The sequence below is a fragment of the Lepidochelys kempii genome, chromosome 1 (assembly GCF_965140265.1).
Source record: "Lepidochelys kempii isolate rLepKem1 chromosome 1, rLepKem1.hap2, whole genome shotgun sequence".
Lineage (NCBI taxonomy): Eukaryota > Metazoa > Chordata > Testudines > Cheloniidae > Lepidochelys > Lepidochelys kempii.
In genome coordinates, this window is record NC_133256.1 from 281,728,151 (window position 1) to 281,753,500 (window position 25,350).

General features: G+C 43.3%; 1 long non-coding RNA gene across 1 annotated transcript; it reads left to right on the top strand.

Annotated features, from left to right (window-relative positions):
• The first annotated feature begins 212 nt into the window (after positions 1-212).
• On the top strand, positions 213-15,306 carry LOC140905093 (uncharacterized). The gene is made up of 3 exons (XR_012156744.1): positions 213-334; positions 1,093-1,333; positions 15,224-15,306. It is a non-coding gene; the product is annotated as an uncharacterized lncRNA (long non-coding RNA).
• Positions 15,307-25,350: the final 10,044 nt, after the last annotated feature.

Sequence of the window (25,350 nt, forward strand, 5' to 3'; positions counted from 1 at the left end):
TGGTCTAATTTGCTCAGCAGGTTTTAGCTCCATCATTATATTCTCCTTAGGTGTGTCAGTTTCAAATTCCAAGGTATACAAGAATAAACAGAAGCAAATGTAGCTTGTTCTTATTATTTCTGATTCCTGCATTCTCCAGTTTTCTTGGATGGCAGCACTTGGGAAAATAACACAGTCTCGGATGTTCTTATTTTCAGCTCTACAGTTAAGCCTCTGAGGAGGGCAAATAAACAGCTGACATTTTATGACATAAAGTTGATTAAAAATAGACACTGCGGGGCTAGAGAAATACAGTTGCTCAACACCGCTTCCAGAGATGAACCAGGAGACCCAGGTACACACTCTGACCTAAAGAATTTGAATGACAAGGTTTATTTTATGCTGCAATACATTTGATGATATATATGGTCAGACAATAAAATATATTGTCGGACTTCAAGATATCTGTGGGTTGTGTTGGATGTAGGGTCTGATCCTCTGAGGTGCTGAGCACCCTCAATGCCCACTGAAGTCAATGGGAGTTCAAGGCACTCAGTACCTCACAGAATTGGGTCCTTAGTGAAGATCAGTATCAATTTCTCTTTCTAGCCTAAGTTTTAAGCTACGTAACTACTGTATGAGAGGGCACGTCTGTCTGGCTGTCCAGATAGAGCCAAAGCCTCCCTCTCCAAACCATCTTTCTTGTCAGGAGGACTGCAGGAATTTGGAACCAACCAGGCAGGGGATTAAGTGCAAGTGCAGCTGAGACTTGTTAATTTAGAAGCTCTAGCTTATATACCTCAGAGGTGGAGAAGGAGAGGCATTACCCTCTCCTTAAGAGGCTGGACTTAATTTAGGGAGTCCTGCTTGGATTTCAAAGCAGTGAGGCTGGCTTCTGTTGGACCATCCTTGTGTCCCTGAAAGGGGAGGCTTTTTATTTGGATCTTGTTTATAATCTGAAAAAGGGGATGAGTTAGAGTCTTTGTTTCTCTTTTGGGAGTGGGGTAATTGCCCCATCAGGGAGAAAGAGCTCAGCCTGTGATATTCAGCATAACTGAGGTTGCACTGATTGGCAGAAAACCACTGATTCCATCTCTGTTATGTTCTCCAAAGGCATTAATACTATGGATCTCCTACAAGTCCCTATCGAAAGCTGTGGTGGTGGCGAGTGACTTCTCATTTCTTAAAACAAAATCTAGAAGATGTGATGCTATGAACTTTTTGCAAAGAGTCTGTTGCTCTCTAACATGGAAGCACTGTAGCTACTACACCTTGAGTCTGTTTGAAATTGCCAGTTTGTCCTGCTTTGGGTGAATCTGGTGGCAGGTGAAGGAGACACTTAACATATTTTAAGGTGAGTTCCTAATTCTTCACTTTGTATCCTTATCAGAATAAGCAATAACATTGCCTCCCAGTCTTTCATCAGAAGGAATGTCTCTCTTTTGAGAGCTGTGTCCTTTAGCACATTTTTTGAAAAGTACATTACATTCCCTTAAAGAACACACTTGGTGTGGTAGCCAGAAGTAATAACATGCACAATTTGGGAGGCAGCCTGGCCCAGCTGCTGTTATAAAAAGGAACTTGCTCCCAATGGTTCCTCTTTATATAATAATTTCTAAATTATGCAATTCTCTGTATTCTGATTGGTCAATGGGTTATAACTGCAGTTGTTTCTCAAGCAGACAGCGTGCAAATTGCTGCAATCTGTGTGAGAAACAGCCAATAAGGCATCGGTTTGCATGGTTATTTTACAATAACCTTAATGTGCAAATTGTATTGCTCCAACTGGGTATTGAACATCCCTGTTTTCTGACTGGCTACTGCCCAGCAATATCTCAGCAATAAATATGGCTGCTTCAATGTGTCATCCCTCCTCTGTTGTTCCACCTAACTCCAGATTTTAAATAACAATTGTAATAAAGCAGGAGTGATGGTTCTTCTGCTTGGGTCAAGCAGTTGTGAAAGGTGGGTGAGTCTGGATGGTCTAGTGAGAAGACCAGGCTTGACGGTGACATTAAAAGGGAGATAGAAGATGAGTGAGCTGCATTGAGGCATACACAGGAGCAAGCCAAGATATTGCCACATTCAGGCTGCGTCCCTTCCTCCAAATCTACTGTGCTCTCTCATCAAGCATTTCCTAAAAGAAAATAACTCTAAGTTGCTATAGATATTCATACAATAGTATCTATTAATTACTGGGAAGCTATCTACTGTAACTAGAGGCTGATCTAGGTATAGGCAAGCTAGGCAGATCCCTAGGGTGGCAAGTTTCTGGGCAGCTGCCTAGGGCAACAGATTTGGCCTGGCTGCTCCACTGTCATGATGGAAGGACGGTTGGACCAAATGTGAGTGGTAATGCAACCCTGTGTGCCAGGTTGTAATGCTAATCACTCAGATTTGGCCTGGCTGGCATGATCGGGTGGGGTGGGTATCTGGGCCATTCAGTGGCATGGGTGGGGCTGAAGCGTTGCCTCGGGCAGCAGATTGCCTTGAGCAGGCTCTGAATGTAACAGTGTAGTCAGTAGTTATGCTTTTAGTGGATATTTAGATGGGAAAGCTTGAGGGCAATAGCAAACCATAGCAATGGCGTTATTAGCCAAGCAGAAGGCAAGAGTAAAGGAATGGTGAATACAGTTTTGTATCACAACCAAAGGGTGCTCTCGGTCAATATGGTAATAACTGTGTCATGGCCACAAGCTCTAAGACTAAAGGAAAGGGGGTTTATTTAATCTTAGATGTGATAACTACCTCATAAATAGGAAAACCCCGCAAGTTATCACCAAAGTGTATATTTTATTTTCTTGAGAGAGAGCCACAGTTCTGATACTCTGGCTCGTGTTCAGTATTCAGGCCCATGGCTGGCATTTTAGTCTGCATTCCCTTTGAAATTTGGTCTGAACAAGGTGGTTTTCTGAAGTAATGGTCGCAGGATTGGGCCTCATACTTGGACTTTATTATATTCACTTCCATTGCTTATTCTATTTTTGAGTAATATGCCCTTCTGGCTAATGGCTTTTGCTATTTACTGACACTCATCAAATATAAACTTCTTGTACTGGTAATACTATCAATGGTGGAAGGAGTGTCACTTTAATATCATTATTTTTATTTTATTTTAGTCGGGATGGGGGAGGAACAGGATTTGTGGGATGTGCTCAACAGAGGATGTGCTCAACAGAGGCAGTTTGTACACCACCATGCAGTAGCAATTTGTTGGCCGCCCTGAGGACTGACAGGGCAGGTGGAAGCTTTGCGAAGTGGCACCACTAGCCTTTCCGTCATCTGAACACAATTGCAGGCAGATTCCTGAGTTAGTAGTAAGTGCCATGGAACAGTTTCACTACAGATCTATGGTCTGGGAGGAATGATTCACAGTGCACAGTCTGGCTGCTTGGATTGTGGTGCTAAAGGCAAGATCTGGGTCAGGCTCACAATCTTTCTACATCTTTCTTATGGTTAATATCTAGCACTGCTCAGGGGCTTTCAATCATTCTGTTGTTACTGGTCATATTTTTAAACGCTTACACTGAATTCCTGTGTCCACACTGTATGAACTTCAGATTCCAGGACTCTGACGTTCAGCTGTGCAACTAAACAGTGCAGTAACCAGTTCTTGGGTTTTTTGTTTTTGTTTTCACACAGGTTAAACACAAGAGTTTTAATTAGTATTAAGCAAGAATTGGAGCCACTCAGTCATAACAACCATATTACTTATTTCACTAGTCATTTTGAACCAAGTGGCATGCCATTCAATGTTCTATTTATTATAGGAACATAGATGTGTAAATATTTATTAAATTCACCAAAAAGAAAAGCAAGAGATAAAAACTTGGCGGTGATATAACTAGTGTAAATGTTTTGTTGAAGTGAGTGCATTCTTACATCCTGGAGGTCAATTGCTATTAGCAACAGGATCTGATGAATAAAACACTGACATCTTAGAATGGCAATCACACATCCTCCCATTTGGTATTTCCTGTTGCCAAACCAAGGGGTACCAAGCAATCTAGGGATAAAGCTGGTATTGAATACTTATGCAGAAGTACTTGTATGTATGTCTGACACCATTGCCACAGAATGGAGTACTGTGCTGAGTATGTAAAATGAAGGATATAAATTTATTCTTTTCCAGGAAGTGACTCTTGGAAGTGACATCAGATTAATTTATGCTTATGTTATCAATAGATACACTAATAATCACTCCTTCGTCTCTTCCTTTGTCTGGTATATCTGCAGTAACTTTAATCTGAAGATCTTAAAGCACTTTATAAACACTAATTGCACTTCATTATGCTCATATGAGGCAAGTGTTATTTTTACCACTTTAGAACTGGATAAACTGAGGAACAGATGCTGTCACTGGGCCAAAGATCACAGAGTCAGTGGAAGATCTGGGAGCAGAACTTGACTCTTGGATGCCAGTCATCTGCAGTAATCATTAGACCACATTAGCTTCCTTTCATGACATGCTTCCTTTATCTTCGGTTTGATCACCTTTGCTTATTTAAATGAAGCTGTCATCTTTTTCCTTAACATGCTGATTCATCTTTGAAAATGATGAAATGTTGGAACATACAGGAGGGCAATTTGCATAAAACTGAGGAAAGGCTACAAGGTTAGTCTAGCAATCTAGCTTATTTTTAAAGTGAACCAGGCTAATGTCAGGAAAATGAAGGTTCTAATGGAAAGATGGCTGCCTCTGAACTATGAAATAACAATTGGGATTCGATAATTAACCCTTTTTCACAACAGCCTGTTTTATATATGTATCAAGTGAGAAACAGAGGTCACAGACTTGACCAAAGTAACACAATTAGTCAATGGTGAAGATGGGAACAACATAGAAATACTAACTCCAACCCCCTTTTGTCTAACTTCTAGATGACAGACCTTCCTTTGTAGTGACTAGTGTTTGCGGGGGGTAGGGGGAATGCAAACCAGTGCATTTACATTTGCCAAGCTGTAGCCAAGTTTGAGAATTACCTGCTTCTGGATGCTTGCATCTCGATGTTACTTCACCATCTCGTGCCAAGTGTGGGAGAGGGCTAGCCACTTCTCCATGACTAATTCAGAAGAGCCTTATGGTCTGGGCTTACTGCTTGGAGTGCATGGAGAAGAAAGGGATCAACTTCAAAACTACTGTGGGCCTGCCCACTCCCAATGTTTATTGTTTACGTCTTAAGAGGATCGGAAGTGCTCGTGTTTATTGGAAAAAGCTTGAGCACGATATGCTAGTTATGAAACACCCTACCATGACAGTTAATAACTCTTCTTTCACTAGTTCTTCAGAGTTAGTTGTGTGTGTCTGTAAATATGTAAATAGCAGCAGCAAAATGCTGCTGTTATTTATACAAGCTCTGAGTCTCCTGCCTGACAACCACATTTCTTCATATTATTTTGTCATTTCTGGAGGAAAAAATCAATTACAAGATATGGATTTAAAAATGAATTTGAAATGACAGTATGACTCTAATGCAGCGTGGCTTTGTCCCCCTCTAGTGGCTAGATCACACTCTCCTGTTTAAGAGCTGGTTACTGGGCCTGGGCCTTTAGCTTGGGTAGTAGAAGCTCCTGTTTTTCGGTCCAGCAATCCTAGGTTTAGTCCCCTTGGACAGTGACCCATCTGAGGCACCATTACAACAGTAATTACAAAAAGTAATCTGTTCTGTTTAAAGATCAGGTACAGCACTGTCAGTAGCAGGGTACCTCAACCATGACCTGGATGTGACCTCTCCCGGAGGGAAGGATATTTCATTTCATTGCTCACCCATTCATTCTCTTCTCTGATAAGTGTTTGGAATTGTCACCACAAGAGTGTATTCAGTTATATAGGAAAATGTTGTCTGAGCTAATATGGCTTATCTGACATAATCTATTCCTGTGAGAGATCACTAACACCCTTTATGACTGCTTTCTCAGTTCAGTTTAAATAATTTAATCCAGGGCCAGCATCAATAAACCCTGAAACTGTGAATAGTCTCAATACTCTGTTTCCTAGGCTCATTAACTCTTAGGTTTCTGTGGACTTTCCACTTTGTAAGTCAGATAAATGCATTAGCATCTTCAGTCAGAAAGTTAACACTCAGGGTGAAATCCTGGCCCCACTGATGTAAATGGGAGCTTTACCCTTGACTTTCCGGGGACCAGGATTTTGTTTCTGGGGCACCATCTTCTGGGCTTAATTCTATTTGTACATAGGCTTTAGAGCAGTGCCTCCATCAATTTCAGTGACACCAGCGTAAGTGAGAGGTTAGCTGGCTACCTGATCAGTGTATTGTTAAGGTAAACCTCACTGCTCATAGAGAAGTGACTTGTACTAGTTCTTAAGTTACCCTGATATCTTTCCTTTTCATCATTATCATTCTGTCAAACTGATAGGGCAGGTGAGGGGAAAAATGCAAGAGAAAAGCAAATGGACTGTTTCTTTGTGGGAATAGAGTTTCAGTTTAATCAGTGGCCTAAAGTGAACTTATTATTTCACTTCCTAGCTGATTGTAGCCCACATCACAAAATCCCAACAGAGAAATGTTTCCAGTCGTTCTGTTTGGGAAAGACCACCACTGGCACACAGACTGACTCTAGTCTCTCTGCTTGAGGGAGAAAATGATAGGCTGCCATTAGCAACACAGTTTAAAAAGCCAGAGAATCCAAAAGATAGGATGCTTCATAAAGGCAGAAAACAGTGCTGCTTGCTTGTGCCATTGCCCAGCTGCTGTTTTCTAGGATGATCTGCCTTAAGGAAATCTGTCTTTGTACAGTCCTATAGGTCTTTCAGACACTGCTCAAGTGCAAATATAGGCAGCAGCTAGTTTCAATTTAGTAACGGTCAGAAAATCTTGTCCTAGGATGTTACAAAGAAATCGAATTACATACATATGTGTCAGAGTAACAGCCGTGTTAGTCTGTATTCGCAAAAAGAAAAGGAGTACTTGTGGCACCTTAGAGACTAACCAATTTATTAGAGCATAAGCTTTCGTGAGCTACAGCTCACTTCATCAGATGCATATCGTGGAAACTGCAGCAGGCTTTATATATACACAGAGAATATGAACCAATACCTCCTCCCACCCCACTGTCCTGCTGGTAATAGCTTATCTAAAGTGATCATCAGGTGGGCCATTTCCAGCACAAATCCAGGTTTTCTCACCCTCCACCCCCCCACACAAATTCACTCTCCTGCTGGTGATAGCCCATCCAAAGTGACAACTCTTTACACAATGTGCATGTCATTGTGTAAAGAGTTGTCACTTTGGATGGGCTATCACCAGCAGGAGAGTGAATTTGTGTGGGGGGGTGGAGGGTGAGAAAACCTGGATTTGTGCTGGAAATGGCCCACCTGATGATCACTTTAGATAAGCTATTACCAGCAGGACAGTGGGGTGGGAGGAGGTATTGGTTCATATTCTCTGTGTATATATAAAGCCTGCTGCAGTTTCCACGATATGCATCTGATGAAGTGAGCTGTAGCTCACGAAAGCTTATGCTCTAATAAATTGGTTAGTCTCTAAGGTGCCACAAGTACTCCTTTTCTTTATACATATGTGTGATTCCTATGCAAGTAACACTTACAGTGGCATTAAAGGAAAAACCATTCTTAACTACTGTGACCACTGGGTTTTGTCATAAAATCCGGTGTTGGTAGCATACTATTGACTGTTATTTCTGACTATCACAGGCTCACTGGGTAACTTTGTACATGTAACTAAAAGCCTCATCTAAGGCCATTGAAGTCAGTGGGAGAGCTGGACATCAATAGTGCCAGGATTTGACCCAATGAGTCTTTCAATTGACATCAGTGGGTTCTTGACTGGGCCCATAATCTCTGAGTTTATCCCCATTTCACAGATGAGGATAACATCTAATGTGCTGCACAGCTACATTAATGTTTCATAAAGAAGCTTAATTATAAGTGGAAAAAAGTGATTTTTAAAATTATTTTAAAGTAGCTAAAAGTGAGGTCCAGCCTCCCCATGTTAATTATTTAAAAAGAAAACAGAGGTGACGTGATAGCTACACACTTCTTCCTCCACCCCATCCCATGGATCATACCATTTCCATTCCAGAGGGGGTGGAGTAGAGATAAGCTGGCCATAATCTATTTAAAAACATTATATCTTTACATGTTTGCTTTTTGTAATTATGAACAGGTAAAATGAAATGCCCCCCATTAATAGTGACTAGTCAGTTGGAGTCTTCATCCCACCTCAGGACATACCCTGTCTTTTCCCTATACTCTGAATATGTAAAATCTTCATCACTTTGAAGATAAAGTACCAAACAGTGCCCTGATGTAAGTAGGCATTACTCCTGTGACGCAATTTACACCTGAATCAGACCCAAAGCTGAAACTGAAACCAGGTGCACAAATCAAACGTGAATGTTGTTTTTATTCAAAGAGGCATGTGCTAAGTGTGCATACAGCTGCCTTGGTGACAGAAAACAGTCACAGCAATCAAATGAAGCCAACACCACCTGCAATTTACATACAGATCATTACCTGAAGTACACTTATCTATTTATATAGTCCTATTCTTTATTTATGCTCCTGGGGAAAATATAATCCAGATAAATTTAAAATCTGTGAGTCAAATCTTATGACGTGCTGAGTATCTCAAACTCCCATTGACTTCAAAAGGAGAAGTATGGCTCAGGATTTGGTCCTATATGTTTAGGGTTTTGACTGAATGAACTTTTTTCTTCTGCGCAGTAGCCAAACTAGCCCCATGTACCCTTCCCCTCTCCTCTACATAAATAAGCACAATAAAATAATTACTTTCCCTATAAAGGGATTTTTGAATAAACTACATTATGGCTGGAGTTTCTAGCAATCTCTGTTTGCTCTATGTTAAAGGCTAGGTGCCTTATCCTCAGATAGCATAAATCTCTATAGTTCAGCTGATCTATTGAAGCTACACTGATTTATGCTAGCTGGGAATCTGGCCCAATTGATTCTGTTTATGAAGCCACTTAAGTGTCTCTCAATATTTTGTGTTACATGTTACTTATTTAGATATAAGTTGCGAATGGATCTGACACATACACTGGATGGTTAAGTAAGCAGTTAGTCGGTGGTGTAGAAAATCAAACAAATTGTAGCACACTGAATTATTCATGTAATTTGTGTGCAGACACTGAGTGAGTTAATTACTATCTTTGTAAAAGCCATCGCTGAGTCAGTCTGAAGTGCAGTCTAATGAAAACGGACAGAAATGGATTTTTTCTGAATATAAGTGAAAAGCTGTAAATATCTGTTGATTTCTGATAGGATGTGTGAATGCTTTTCTTTTATGTAAAAGTGTAATCCTGCTCTGCATAGCAATTGCAGCTAACTAGTTGTGGTATCAGTGTAGATGAAAGCTGTGCCTTGAAGCACAACCCACCATCTGCTTCCGTTGGAGTTGACATGATCAGCTGTCCATCCCACAGAATAGACACCAGCCTCAAAACTTTAAAGGCAAACATATGCTTCTGTAATGTTTCAAAAAGCATATAACATTGTTTTGGGGAAAGGACAAATGTGGTTGGCATGAATATTTAAACCAGAGTGTATGGCTTTAATGTATGCATTAAAATGAGCCATTTGTTTAGTTTCCCAGATGCTCAGAGTGTGTTTAATGAAAACTACAACTTCAGTATTTTATTAAAAGCTACAGGATTCATTCAACTCCCTGCCTCTGTTTAGATACAGTTATAATATTGACCAGCAAGCACTGCAGATAGACACACAGAGACTCAAATACTTCCTTTATAAGATCATTTCGTCTCAGGGGTCCTGGAACAACTTGTATAGTGGGGATGCTGAGAGCCACTGAGCCAAACTGTAAACCCTGTATAAGATGGAAACCACTTCAAGTCAGGGGCTGCTGCTACACCCACAGCATCCCTAGTTCCAACACTTATGTTTCATCTGTACAGTACAACTCTATGTATCTATGTACAACTCTATCTGTATATTTGTGCACATGGAGATAGGATAATTAATTAAAAGAGATGATTGGGACAGACTGGAGGAGAATTGGAAATTTCCATGTGGAAATTTGATTCCTCAGCAAAAAGGGCCAGAGTTACTTAGAAAACAATTCCTAGAACTGAGCCGTTAGACTCGAGCAAACCAAGCTGAGACAGGCTGGAGTTGACCTGAAATGCCCAGAGGGGAAATGAAGAAAGCACTAAAGACAAAAACAATTAGGATAGTGCAGCTGTACTATACAACATACTCAAAACCGACTGGAGTAGTAGACAGGTTTCAGAGTAGCAGCCGTGTTAGTCTGTATTCGCAAAAAGAAAAGAAAAGGAGTACTAGTGGCACCTTAAAGACTAACCAATTTATTTGAGCATGAGCTTTCGTGAGCTACAGCTCACTTTATCGGATGTGAGCTGTAGCTCACGAAAGCTTATGCTCAAATAAATTGGTTAGTCTTTAAGGTGCCACTAGTACTCCTTTTCTTTTTGGAGTAGTAGAGAACATGAGGTACCCACTGGTGGCATGTCACCTGCACACACTGTTCCTGTCCACTTGTGATGTGCTATCACTGTGTCTAAAAACACACAGGCTCAGACTGTGACTGGTGTCTCTGCATAGGTACTGGTGAGGGGGCAGGCAGATGGAACCTCCTCCTATATCGGGGCCATTCTTGCCCGAAGTTATTTCCCGAGTGCAGCAGCTGCTCTCTCTTAGCATCCCCTGGGTACAAATTACTCTAGAAATTGCTTGGAGAAGGAAGACCATGGCCTGGCTTCTCTGTGCCCTCCACCACAGCTGGCCAGCTGTGCAGGGGTAACTGTGCTGCCCCATACTAAGGGAATGGGGTGGCAGGTGAAATTCCCCATACTCCTGAGAAGCGGAATTGATGAGGCACAATCTTTCCCGGACCACCACCCCCCTCTTCCCCCCCCCCTCGTAGTAGTGTGGTTCTACACTGCCTCCACCTGAGTCACGGGCTTGCACTTGAATCCACAGAAAGCCGTGACTAACACGCATGGGCTGCCACTGATTTGCATATTACATTTGCAACCAGGCTTCTGCAGTAATTCCTTTCAAAGGATTCCAGACCCAATTGATGAGCATATCACCAGCATGTTTGTATTAACTCTTAACAACTTCCTAGTGGCTCATTTTTGCATTTTATTGTCTTCATGAGGTTTCAGAGCTAACCCCCATTAAGATGAATGAAGCAGTTCATGCTTCTCAAAGCTATTGTTAGAGTAGATCTGCAGGATGAAGAAGTCAGTGCTGCTGGCTCACATTTTCATAGCTTTCTTCATGAAAAGGATCAGAAATGGGGCTTTTATCATTTTTTGAAAGTATCTTTAAAGTGTACAGAAAGCCCTGGAAACAGCCACAATCCACAGAAAGTCCCTGTGCCTTCCTCCAAAGCCTCTTGACTTCAGATGGCATATCCTGTGCTCCTAAGAATATCAGCAAAATTGTTATTCATGCTTGATTGTCACATTTAAAACTGTATTATAGGATGGCTGGTATTACCCTCTTTTAAGATTGCCTGACACTTTCTATTATAATCTCCTGTTATCAATATGGCTTTGCCAAATTTTAACCAGTTGGACTGGATGAATGCCTCAGGCTGAATTTCTGGAAAACTTCAGCAAAAACTGTTCAGCCATTTCTGAGAATGAAGTCAGAGAAAAATACATTGTTTTGCCTGTGTTTAAAAGATTCTTTGAGAAGCTCTCGCTCCCATGTGATTTGAAGCAGTGACTTGAAGTTTGGAAGTGGGGAATGGGGAAAGGGGGTGTGTGTGTGTGACCTTTGTTTCAAGGATGTGCTTTTAGCTATCCTGTTAAAATAAATAAAATATCTGCCCAAATTTGGTCAAGCTATAAGGCTTTTGAAAAATTCCAGTTCTCACACACTCAATAGAGACTTGCCAGAGCTTCACAGATGAATTCCCTGAAGATTCCATTTGTATGGGGTATGTTCCAGCCTCATGTTGTAGGGGGCTGAACAGGACTATTCCTGCAATGTAGATCCGGGCTGCTGTGTGCTGGGCTGGGGCTGGACGTGGGACACTTGAGAGCTAGGAACCTGTCTCCCCTGTGTTCTCAATGCCTTCCAATGGACCCAGAAAGCATGGAGGAAGAAGTTGGCCGCTTCAAATACAGAGGCAAGGGGAGCCAGACCTGAGTGGAGAAAACTGATTAGAACAATGGCTATTAGCCAGGATGGGCAGGGAAGCAGAACCATGCTCTGAAGTGTCCCCAGCCTCTGTTTGCCAGAAGCTGCTAATGGGTTACAGGAAATCATCAAGTGATCCATCCCCTGTTCTGTTCATTCCCTCTTTACCACCTGGCATTGGCCATTATTGGAAGACAGGATACTGGGCTAGATGGGCCATTGGTCTGACCCAGTATGGCCATTCTTATGTTCTTAACAATGAGTATAGGGTGGGAGGAGGGAAATCAGGACTGGGAACCAGTGGGCAGGGAAGAGGAGACTGGGATTAGTTGGGCAAGGAGATGAGGAAGCAGTAGGGAAGGGTGGAGCAGGTGTATGTGTGGTGGTAAAGAGAGATCTGACACGGATGTCAGGATGTGTGTGAAGAACTGGAACTGGCTGGGGAAAAAAGATAAAGGAGCTGTGAGAGGGGGGAGAACAACAAGATTAGGGAGGGAAACTGGGACTGGGAACCAGTGGGGATGAAAAGCATGAAGGGGGATTGGGGTGGAGCGCAGGGGATTGGAGGCCAAGCAGAGTGTTGGGGAGAAAGACAGATCAGACAAAGAGCTAGGAAGAAGGAAATGGGACTGAGAACAGTGCTGTGTGTGTTGGGGTGGGGTGAAGGGGTGGGGGGGGGGAGAAGAGTAGGATCAGTCTAGAGGGGGAAAATAGGACTGTCTGAGCAAGGAGAGAATGGGACTGGTATGTGGAACCAACTATGGGAAAGACCTTGGCAGGGATAGGGACAGATTGCAGAGTATGGGTCAGATGGAGTCAAGGTTGGGGAATGGGTAGAAGTGTCTGACCTATATAGGGGTTTTTTCCAGTTTCAAAAACCTAGGAAATTACAAGGTTGCAAAGTCAAGCACTCAAAAGTTAGCAAATGGCAGAATTAAGGTTGCCTGAGTAAAATGGCTGAGGTCAGTCCCAGGTGGGTGGGTGTGGGGTATAGGCTTGACTTTGGTGAGTTTATCTTATGGCAAACCTGAAGTGCCTGGTGTTCACTTTGGATTTACCTCAGGACATCTTCTGTATGTTAGTTACCCCACGGTCAAAATGCAGCTCTTTCATCACAGAAGACAAGCTGTAAATGAGAGGCACTAACCCACTACCCAACCTATATCTCACAGTAGGTGTTTTATGATGGAAAGACTAACATACCCCAGAAGTGAGATGATCACACAGCAGTAGTGGCCAGACAGTTTTTTCTTTTTTCGACCTGGCCAAGGGGTTGTGACTGTCTTTCAGATGCAGATCGTGCTACTGTGATCTGTGCCTTTGTTTCCCTTGGATTAGACAGCTGCAGCACACTCTGGATGGGGCTACTCCTCAAATAAATTCAAATAGGAGCTGGTGCAGAATGCAGCAGTTCTCAGGGAAGGGGTGTCTCCTTGTAAGCACAGCCCCAGTACTGGCTGATCGACATAGGCTATTGCCTGTTTTCTGGGAGGAATTCAGAGTAGTGGCTTTGACCTATAAAGTGCTAATGGCTTGGGAGCTGCCTATCCAACCCCCAAGTCTTTCCCCATCCAACATTGCTGCAGGAGGGAGGAGTGGAGCTGCTCAATCTGAAGCCCCCTTCCCTTCAAAGAGAGGGAGGTATTGAAAGGGCATTCTCACTGGGGGATGCTGCTCTCTTGAATCCACTTCTTTCCTTGGTCGGAAATACGCCAGATCTGTTGACTTTCAGGGCATGCTTTAAAGTCTCTCTCTTTTCCTGGGCATCTGGGGAGGGAGGTGGGCATAGAGGGCTGGGAGTTGTGTGCAGCGTGGGCTGTTTCCTGTTCTGGTGAGGCTGCTGAGTTTGTGCTGTTTGTACCCATAGAACTAACCTTTTAATACATGGCACGGATACTTAGAGCACTTTTTAATAGGTTCTCTACATTGAAAGAGTAGATGCAGATACACTATCAAGAGACGTTCCTGTTACATAGGATGAAGCTAATGGGCTGCAAAATGCAAATGAACTAGATGAGATTAGAAAATGATTACTTCAGAGAATGGAAAACCTCAGCTAAAGCTTACAGTCTGATCATATACTGGCTTTCTGATGTGTTGCTTTCTCCCCAGCTATAATAGAAAGGAAAAACATCTTAGCTGTAGCTTCACAGGATTGATGGTTACTATGGCTACCACTCCATATTCCATCTAGGCCTTCATCTGCCCAACTCACAGAAGTGGGAGAAGATACACTTCTGCTTTTGAAAGCTGATGGTAATCTGTACTAATTTACTAGGGTGGGGTGATACACACTGAGGTAAAAAGTTATTTCCGCTTAGCATTTTCCCCATGCATTCAATCTAAATAGGCCTTTTAACCCCCTAAGTGCAGAGACAAGCTGCCAAAGGGTATGCTGTTGCAATTTTCATTGATGTTGCCTTGTTACGACATAGTCCTATTGCTCTCCTGGTACCTATAGAATGGGTGCAGTTAGAATGGAGAGAGTTTGTTTATTTTTATTTACTTGGAGCACACTCCTGAATTCCTAGTACACTGAAATTTCCCTCTGAATATAATGGAGGTCAGTTGCTCATAAGATTGACTTGAGGGAGAACATATTTTGCTAATATTCCGTCTAGCCTGTTTAATATAGATAAGCTCAGGGGAACAGAGAAGCTAAAAAATTGTGTTGTAAGGATAGTTGGGGGTTAATATGCAGAACTAGATTTTTATTGCCTGAAGGGACCACTGCAATAATCTAAGTTGACCTCCTGTATAACACAGGCCATAGAATTTCCCTGAATTAATTCCTATTGGAAGGAGCATATCTTTTGAAGACGCAGCCAATCTCTTTGCAAGATTTGCTAGGATGACCAGGCATAGTTACCATGGGCCAGAGGCACTTTATTGCCTGAATAGTCCCCCTGACTTCAATGGGACTTACCTGTGGGAAAAGGCACCACATAATGTGAATAAGAATATCAAAATCTGGCCCTGCAATAGATACTTCAGAAATGTTGAGAGAATAGCTTAAAAGAAAGTTCTGAATCTTAGGGCTTGTCTACATTACCCTCTGGATTGACTGGCAGCAATTGATCCAGCGGGTGTCGATTTATCACATTTGTCTAGATGCGACAAATTGACCACCGAGCGCTCTCCCATCGACTCCAATACTCCACCGGGGTGAGAAGCAGAAGCAGTGTCGACGGGGAAGCGTCAGCCATTGACTTACCACAGTGAAGACACCGTGGTAAGTAGATCTAAGTACGTCGACTTCAGCTACGTTATTCATGTAGCTGAAGTTGCATAACTTAGATCGTTTTCCCCCCCACCCCCATCCTGTGTAGACCAGGCCTCAGTGTTAATTTCGCCCTTTGGGTGCAAAAATGATCAATGTAAAGCATTACTTGCATATTCTATTACACGCTTTTCATGACTACTGCAAGTCCTAAAGCAAGTTTCCCATTTTAACACTAGGTTTGGTATGATGAGTTTCAATGTCAGATGTAGATTTTTTTTTTTTTTTTTTTGCACTTGGGCAAATTCTGTAACCTTTCACCTCTTAAATACCACTATGATAATTCATCTATGTACCTTGGGATAGATATGCCTCTCTGTAGCCTTTTAAATTTTGCAACAGTTGTACAAATGATGTACATTGATAAAACAACTATTGTACTGTCTAGTATAAGGTAAATTCAGATAACCTCTAGCATCAGTCTGTTGCTGTTTCATTAGCAGAGCTCTGTTTGAGTCCTGCTGCCCATTCTCATGGCTCTTGAACTAAACTCCTGGGGATCTTGTGTCACAGCATTATGGTGCTGTCAGGTCCCCAGCTACAAGTCAACACTGGGGCCTGGATGGGCAGGGACTCAAGAATGTGGTCTGAGTTCAGTTTCAAGGGTCAAGGCCAGAATCAGCAGTCCATACTAATGTCATGCCATAGGATTGGGTCGGAGTCAAGGTCAATGAGCTGTGCTGGTTGGAGCCAAGTGAGCCAGCTGAAGTGGGGTTAGCGGTATAGAGGCAGGATGAGAAGTCAGGAGCAGAGCAGGGGACCAGGAATCGAAGCAGGGTGGGGCACTAGGAGTGAAGCAGGGGACCAAGAGTGAGGCCAGGTATCAGGGCTGGGGTCAGAAACCAGGAACAATATCAGGAGTATGCAGCAGGATCTGTCTGCAGCAGCAAGCCAGGAATCTGCCTAGTTGCACAGACAGCCTGTAAGTATTTCCCTTTGGTCCAGGCATGCAGTTTAAGGCCTATCAGGGAATGTGGTAGGCTCTGCCAGTCAGGAACTCTGTGGGTAGAACATCCAGTTGTGCTTGAAACTGTAGAGCTCATAGGCTGATATTCCTCACTTCACTGAAGCTGGGTGTGGACATGATAGCTGCCCTAGCACCAACAGACCTGGGTTATAGACCTGCATGTCCTCACAGGGGCTGTGGGAGCTGTTTAGGGGGGTTGCAAGCAGGGCTGGCGTTAGGGGGTAGGAAGCCGAGTAATTGCCTGGGGCCCCACAAAGCTAATTTACATGTTTCAGCCCTACGCTGGGCTGAAGACTGGACCCCGGGGGGGGGGGAGAGGGGCTGGCACCCAGCACCCCAAGTTTAAAGTAGGGGGGGATCACACGTTTTTCTAGGAAGATCACAATATTTTTTTAAGCCTAAAGGGGGTCACCAGCACTGAAGGTTGAGAACACAGCTCTAGAAGGTAGTAATTATCCAGGTGATCCTAAAGGCAGTCTTATCCCTTTTCCTGGGAGCTGTCATCTGATTATACCATTGTTCCTCAGACCAACTTTCTTCTTCTACAGTGTGGCTGAGGTGGGTTCACAGGCCCTGCCATGTTTTAAAAAATGGCTTAATCTAGGAAGGCTTTCCTTTGTTCCTAATGTGATTTATGATGAGCAATCATCTAGTTTCAAGTTTAAAAAAAACCAAACCAGGACTTCAGCCCAACTTATGCCCTGGTTGCTAAAATCTGTGTTAAAATGGTCTCCTAGCATGGTCTTGGGTGTAGTGGAGACAGGGATGCAGGGTGCACGTGCACAATGGTTGACTTTAAAGACTGAGAGCTCAAGCCTGTCCTTTCTTGTAGGCACTTGGTTTCCTTGTTAGGTAGTGCTGATGGGTAATACATTCTGCATGCTGCTCTTACAGCGTGTTCATTTTCACGCTTGTCGGATGGCTTTCTACACATAAATGAGCTATAATACATTAATGATATTTTCAGAGGTTTGATTTATTTATTTTTTTGACTCAGGAATGTTGGTTTCAACTCTTTTGCCAGATGGCGGAGGATAAAGCAATTTGTTTGTGCTAAAGGTTTGAGCTAGAGCCTAAAGAAGGAGGGTTCAATTAGCACAAAAAGAAAGTGCAGTCTTCCAGTATATGGGAATGTAAAACCATCGGAACAAAACAAGAAATCACCTGCCTTTAAAAAAAAACCAAAAAAAACCACAGCTATAAAACATATTCCACAATCAGTCCACTGAGTATGTATCTCTGCTTGCTGACTTCAGAGCTGATTTAGAATCCTGCATAAAAAGGAAGCAAGTACTATTAAGGCTCTATTTCAAGAGGATCTTGACTGTATTATTTATTTGGGGAAAAATGAGCACCTTCCTTATAAAGCCTATTTCTTCTCCTATGGGAAATTGTCTCTCTCCTCTCTGCTGGAAGAAGTCATCAGCAAAAGGAGTCCTGAAAAGTCGAATGTATTCATGAATTACAAAGTAGACATTTTCCATTGCAAATGCAAAATTCTTGAGCTTATTATATTAAAAAAAACTATCCCCTTTGTGAAATTTATTCCGTTCTCTTCATTCATCACCCCAAAAACAAATATGCAAGAACACACCTGACTTTCCCTTTTTGTAGAGTGTTAGGATATAGATATTCAGGCCTGTCTGTAAAGGCCTATACTCTAAGAATTTAGGTGTATTCTTATCACTTGGCTAATTATAGAGGTATAAAAGAGAGAATCAAAATCACTGTCTGCTGGTGTAAGGGCCTTCTCTTACTGTCACAGTCTGAGGCCCTGTTCTTAAGGCCTTTGGCTAAGCAGCAGAGGCAGCCATAAGCTGGGAAGCGACCGGTCACCTCCTCACATTCCAAACTAGTCACATTGAAATAAGGTGCTATTGGGCTGTTAGGCACTATCAGGACAGGATTGTATTCCTATCACCTCCAGAGAAAGGGAAGTGCCTAGAAAATGTAAAGGGAAACTTAGTTTGATAGCATCCTGTCTGGCAAGAACTCACTTATCAATAGCTGGGATGTGAAATCCTCACTTCTGTATTGTCTTGTCATGCCTGCTGCAGTTTCCACGATATGCATCTGAAGAAGTGAGCTGTAGCTCACGAAAGCTTATGCTCTAATAAATTGGTTAGTCTCTAAGGTGCCACAAGTCCTCCTTTTCTTTTTGCGAATACAGACTAACACGGCTGTTACTCTGAAACCTGTCACTTTGCTATTGTTTGTCTATATAATCTCTGTCTGGTTCTGTGATTGTTCCTGTCTGCTGTATAATTAATTTTGCTGGGTGTAAACTAATTAAGGTGGTGTGATATAATTGGTTACATAATCATGTTAAAATATGTTAGGATTGGTTAGTTAAATTTCAGGAAAATGATTGGTTAAGGTATAGCAAAGCAGAACTCAAGTTTTACTATATAATCTGTAATCAATGAGGAAGTGGGTGGGTGTGGGTGGGAGGGTAAGGGTGAGGGAAATGGGAGCAGGGAATGGGGGTAAGAAAATTGGAATCATGTTTTGTTAAAGGGGAAAATGGGAACAGGGAATGGGAGTAAGGAAGTTGGAATCATGTTTGGCTAAAGGTAGGAATGGGAACAGGGACACAGGTGTAAGGCTCTGTGGTGTCAGAGCTGGGAAGGAGGATACTAAGGAAGGAAACTGGAATCATGCTTGCTGGAAGTTCACCCCAATAAACATCGAATTGTTTGCACCTTTGGACTTCGGGTATTGTTGCTTTCTGTTCATGCGAGAAGGACCAGGGAAGTAAGTGGGTGAAGGAATAAGCCCCCTAACATAGAGCTGTGCAATAAATAAATAAATTAAATAAATGTCTGTATGTGGAGTCCCATTTTTATCTTTTAAAATGCATAAAATCTACCATTTCATAATTATCTCTCTTTCATATGAGAACAAAATCTCATAGCTGTTGGTAGCAGATGAATTCTATCTTGCCCCAATCACTCTTCCAAAAATTGTTAGTTGAACCCAGCACTACCCTTAAATGCTAATACATTTGCACATTCCAAGGCCAGAAGCTTTACCATGCAAATTTCAATGAAAGCCGAGGATCATGGAACAGTACATGTTAAACAGACATAAAATACACTATTGTTGATCTGCAGCATGTTTCAGAAGCTTTCATGTAAAAAGAAAAGGAGTACTTGTGGCACCTTAGAGACTAACCAATTTATTTGAGCATGAGTTTTCGTGAGCTACAGCTCACTTCATCGGATGCATACCATGGAAACTGCAGAAGACATTATATACACACAGAGACCATGAAACAATACCTCCTCCCACCCCACTGCTGGTAATAGCTTATCTAAAGTAATCATCAAGTTGGGCCATTTCCAGCAAAAATTCAGGTTTTCTCACCCTCCGCCCCCCCCCCAAAACTCACTCTCCTGCTGGTAATAGCCCATCCAAAGTGACCACTCTCCCTACAATGTGCATGATAATCAAGGTGGGCCATTTCCAGCACAAATCCAGGTTTTCTCACCCCCCCACCCCCATACACACACAAACTCACTCTCCTGCTGGTAATAGCTCATCCAAAGTGACCACTCTCCCTACAATGTGCATGGTAATCAAGGTGGGCCATCTCCAGCACAAATCCAGGCTTTCTCACCCCCACCCCCCCTCACCCCCTCCGGAACACACACACACACACAAACTCACTCTCCTGCTGGCAATAGCTCATCCAAACTGACCACTGTCCAAGTTTAAATCCAAGTTTAACCAGAACGTCGGGGGGGGGGCGGGTAGGAAAAAACAAGAGGAAATAGGCTACCTTGCATAATGACTTAGCCACTCCCAGTCTCTATTTAAGCCTAAATTAATAGTATCCAATTTGCAAATGAATTCCAATTCAGCAGTTTCTCGCTGGAGTCTGGATTTGAAGTTTTTTTGTTGTAAGATAGCGACCTTCATGTCTGTGATTGCGTGACCAGAGAGATTGAAGTGTTCTCCGACTGGTTTATGAATGTTATAATTCTTGACATCTGATTTGTGTCTATTTATTCTTTTACGTAGAGACTGTCCAGTTTGACCAATGTAAATGGCAGAGGGGCATTGCTGGCACATGATGGCATATATCACATTGGTGGATGTGCAGGTGAACGAGCCTCTGATAGTGTGGCTGATGTTATTAGGCCCTGTGATGGTGTCCCCTGAATAGATATGTGGGCACAGTTGGCAACGGGCTTTGTTGCAAGGATAGGTTCCTGGGTTAGTGGTTCTGTTGTATGGTATGTGGTTGTTGGTGAGTATTTGCTTCAGGTTGCGGGGCTGTCTTTAGGCAAGGACTGGCCTGTCTCCCAAGATTTGTGAGAGTGTTGGGTCATCCTTCAGGATAGGTTGTAGAGCCTTAATAATGCGTTGGAGGGGTTTTAGTTGGGGGCTGAAGGTGACGGCTAGTGGCGTTCTGTTATTTTCTTTGTTGGGCCTGTCCTGTAGTAGGTGACTTCTGGGAACTCTTCTGGCTCTATCAATCTGTTTCTTCACTTCCACAGGTGGGTATTGTAGTTGTAAGAAAGCTTGACAGAGATCTTGTAGGTGTTTGTCTCTGTCTGAGGGGTTGGAGCAAATGCGGTTGTATCGCAGAGCTTGGCTGTAGACGATGGATCGTGTGGTGTGGTCAGGGTGAAAGCTGGAGGCATGTAGGTAGGAATAGCGGTCAGTAGGTTTCCAGTATAGGGTGGTGTTTATGTGACCATCATTTATTAGCACTGTAGTGTCCAGGAAGTGGTTCTCTTGTGTGGACTGGACCAGGCTGAGGTTGATGGTGGGATGGAAATTGTTGAAATCATGGTGGAATTCCTCAAGGGCTTCTTTTCCATGGGTCCAGATGATGAAGATGTCATCAATATAGCGCAAGTAGAGTAGGGGCTTTAGGGGACGAGAGCTGAGGAAGCATTGTTCTAAATCAGCCATAAAAATGTTGGCATACTGTGGGGCCATGTGGGTACCCATAGCAGTGCCGCTGATCTGAAGGTATACATTGTCCCCAAATGTAAAATAGTTATGGGTAAGGACAAAGTCACAAAGTTCAGCCACCAGGTTAGCCGTGACATTATCGGGGATAGTGTTCTTGACGGCTTGTGGTCCATCTTTGTGTGGAATGTTGGTGTAGAGAGCTTCTACATCCATAGTGGCCAGGATGGTGTTATCAGGAAGATCACCGATGGATTGAAGTTTCCTCAGGAAGTCAGTGGTGTCTCGAAGGTAGCTGGGAGTGCTGGTAGCGTAGGGCCTGAGGAGGGAGTCTACATAGCCAGACAATCCTGCTGTCAGGGTGCCAATGCCTGAGATGATGGGGCGCCCAGGATTTCCAGGTTTATGGATCTTGGGTAGTCGATAGAATACACCAGGTTGAGGTTCCAGGGGTGTGTCTGTGCGGATTTGTTCTTGTGCTTTTTCAGGAAGTTTCTTGAGCAAATGCTGTAGTTGCTTTTGGTAACTCTCAGTGGGATCATAGGGTAATGGCTTGTAGAAAGTGGTGTTGGAGAGCTGCCTAGCAGCCTCTTGTTCATATTCCGACCTATTCATGATGACAACAGCACCTCCTTTGTCAGCCTTTTTGATTATGATGTCAGAGTTGTTTCTGAGGCTGTGGATGGCATTGTGTTCCGCACGGCTGAGGTTATGGGGCAAGTGATGCTGCTTTTCCACAATTTCAGCCCGTGCACGTCGGCGGAAGCACTCTATGTAGAAGTCCAGTCTGCTGTTTCGACCTTCAGGAGGAGTCCACCTAGAATCCTTCTTTTTGTAGTGTTGGTAGAATTATGTAGATTAAAGCGTCAATCATGCTGACCACTATTGTCTCATTATTTCCTTCTACTCCCCCACTTTGGTCTGTCTGTATCCACCTGCTGTTTCTTGCCTTATCTTTCATCTAGGCTATGTCTACACTGCACACCTCTTGCAGCAGTGTGTAGGGTGTGTGTAGCTACACACCACAGTGAAAAACAGGTTGCATCCACATTAAAGGCTCTGGCAGGGGAGGCAGCAGGGAAAGGCTTGACAGTGGGGAGCTGCAGGAGCCTTTCCATGCTGCAGAGAGGCGGGGGGAGGGGGGGGGAAGAAGGAGGTGGGCAGCAGGACACTGAGCTGCTAAAACTAGCTGTGTAGACAGGGAAGGTATTGTTTGGGAAATACAGTACATACCTGGGTACGTACTCACAGGTTTCAGAAGTGTCTTCACTTGCCTAAGCAATGCCTAACGCTCTACACTGCTATTTATACCCCTGTTTGCGGGGGTGGGAGAGGGCGTGTAGCATCGGTTCTCTACACATCGCTGAAAGGAGTGTGCAGTGTAGACATACCTTTTAGACTGTAAATTTTTGGGGCAGGAAAAATATTTTTGTTGCTTCAGCTGTTTTGCGGCACAAGCGCTGGGAGGGAGGGGGGAGAAGCAGGACCCAGGGGTGCGCTCAGGGGAGGAGGCAGAGCGGAGCAGAGGCGGAGGTGAGCCGGGGTAGGGGGGTGGGGTGGGGAGCTGCCAGTGGGTGCAGAGCACCCACCAATTTTTCCCGGTGGGTGCTCCAGCCCCAGAGCACCCATGGAGTCGGCGCCTATAGGCTGTTGGGTGGGGATCCTGTATGGCACGGCATGGGCCCGGCCTCGAGGGGAAGGGGCATGCTGGCAGCACAGGGACAGGCTGGGCACTGTGCATCTGGATGCAGCCAGTTGTAAATAGTGCCCTCGCACTGGGCTGGGCAGAGCGGAGCCACCCCTGCCATGACACGCCTCATTGCCCCTGGCTGGTGCCTCATTCTGGGGACTGACATCCCTGCACCATGCTCCATTGCCTCCTTGGGGGCCCACAAATATGTTTGGCGCTGGGCCCACAAAAGGTTAATCCGGCCCTGCATAGCAGTATCTTCATTACAGTGCTACAGCAGCGCAGCTGCACCAGTGCAGTGCTGTATGTTAAGACAAGCTCTTAGAGGAAGGACAATTCAGCTGCGTGTGTGAATGCATGAACTGTTTGAATGTTGCTTTCATCTCTCTGATCCTTTGTTGGCAATCACATTTCACTGTCTCTCGTGTGCTGCCATACCGAGATGCATTTATTTTAAGCACCTGTATACAAATGGCCTGATTTTTCAGACATGCTGGGTATCCACAAATTGAAGTCAATGAGAGATCTGCTACATGTAAAAGCAGAACTTTAGATCCTCATGTTAGAAAACTTTGTCCATAGTTTAAATCAGGGTAGAAGTGAGTTAACATGACTCAGTTTTATGAGCCGGAAAGGAAACTTTTATCCCTCTTGTTTGTGAGATTTCTTTCTTGTATTTTGTCTTTGAAGCACAAAACATCATTGGGGAAAATACAAAACAAAGTCTTTAGATAATCTTTAAATCAAATATGTTGCATTACTGCCAGGGATGCTATAAAATCATCAAAAATTTCAGTCTGTGGTCTAAATTCTGAGGAGTCCAAGTTGGTTTAATTTACCACACGTGATCATCTGGACCCTCTCTGTGTATTAACAACTTAAACTCCTTCAGGCCCACCTTCCAACATGTCACTGACATCACATCTGAATTTGACTTGGTGATTTAAAATTATATCTGCAATATTTTCCTGTCATGTCATCTAATCTCATCTTTTAAAAATATCACCACCCTAGCAATGCAAAGTATACTGAATAGTATAAATATTTCTGCTTTCTTTTTCTGTGATAGGAGAATCTGAATTACTCTACAGGCAAAACTTTGCGTACTTAAGTGACTTAAGCAGAAAAATCTAATTTAAAGTCTATGGGGCTTTGATTTAGGCACCTAAATCCCTTTTCCAAGTGACTTTTGTGCCTAAGTCCCATTTTCAAAAGTGATTAAGGCACCTAAGTCAAAGCCTGATTGACTTTAGATTAGACTTTGGCGCCTTAGTCACTTAGGTGCTCTTGAAAATGTTACCTCATTTCAGTCTAATATTTGTCCATACCTCAGTCAATGACCTACACCTGATGCCCCACCTCCAAAAAACCTACACTGTGTCTGGTTTTTCTGAAATTCTATAACATAAGAAAACTCTAACAGTCCCTCCATGCAAAACTACATAATCTGATTATCCAAGAACATTGTTTGCTTGAATAGTTGCAAATGTTATGAATAGTCCTGAAAACATTCTGGAATTTCCTGAACGCTCATTCTTTAGTACTTGTTGACATCAGGGTTGTAACAACATGAAAAATATTGGGAGAGAGAGTACTGAGAACGCAGGAAGGCTGTAATCACATCAAGGGGAGACATCAACAAGATAATAAAACTGGAATAAAAGAATCTGGTTCATTTGTCCTCTTCCCACCCACGCTCCTTGTGCACGAACACCTCCGTGCTAGTGCTCATGCGTGCTTGAGCTCACGCCCTCTCGCAGTATGCCCCTTTCTCCTTTGTGTTGGGTGACTGTGTTCCCTAAGCTTGTCTTTCTCCACAGTGTACAAATCTTCCAATGTAAGGATGGGCAACCCAGGCAAGATGAGGGGAAGCACTTTTGCTTAGTGGGGGAGGGTTTGTGCTGAGGTTTGAGTTCAGGAAGCTTGGGAATTTTTGAACTATTTGGGCTCCACAGAGGTCAGATGGCACCCGCACTTCACCAGGTTTGCCCAGCCTTGTGTTTCTCGGTTTAACAACCTCTTCTGGTGTTCCATTTTTCCTCGTATTTTGACGAAAAGCTCTACTGAAGCCAATTCTCTCTGCATGTGTCGTATCAGAATATTTCAGGAGCTGTGCAGAGATGTAGCTACACTACTACTGAGGCAGTTTAAATTCAAGGGCAATTCTTTTAAACTTAATGGCTGCCGGTGTCAACTAGATCCTATGAGATGGACCTCATCCTGTGAGGTGCTGAGCACCCTCAACTGCCCTAGGTCTCCGAGGACCCTAGATTTGAAACTTTCATAGCATTGCAGGGGATTTAAATGTGTGTCATCTTGGTTAGCTGTATGGCTAAATTCCCTGCACTGCTCTGAAAAAATCTCAGCCCTTGTGTCTA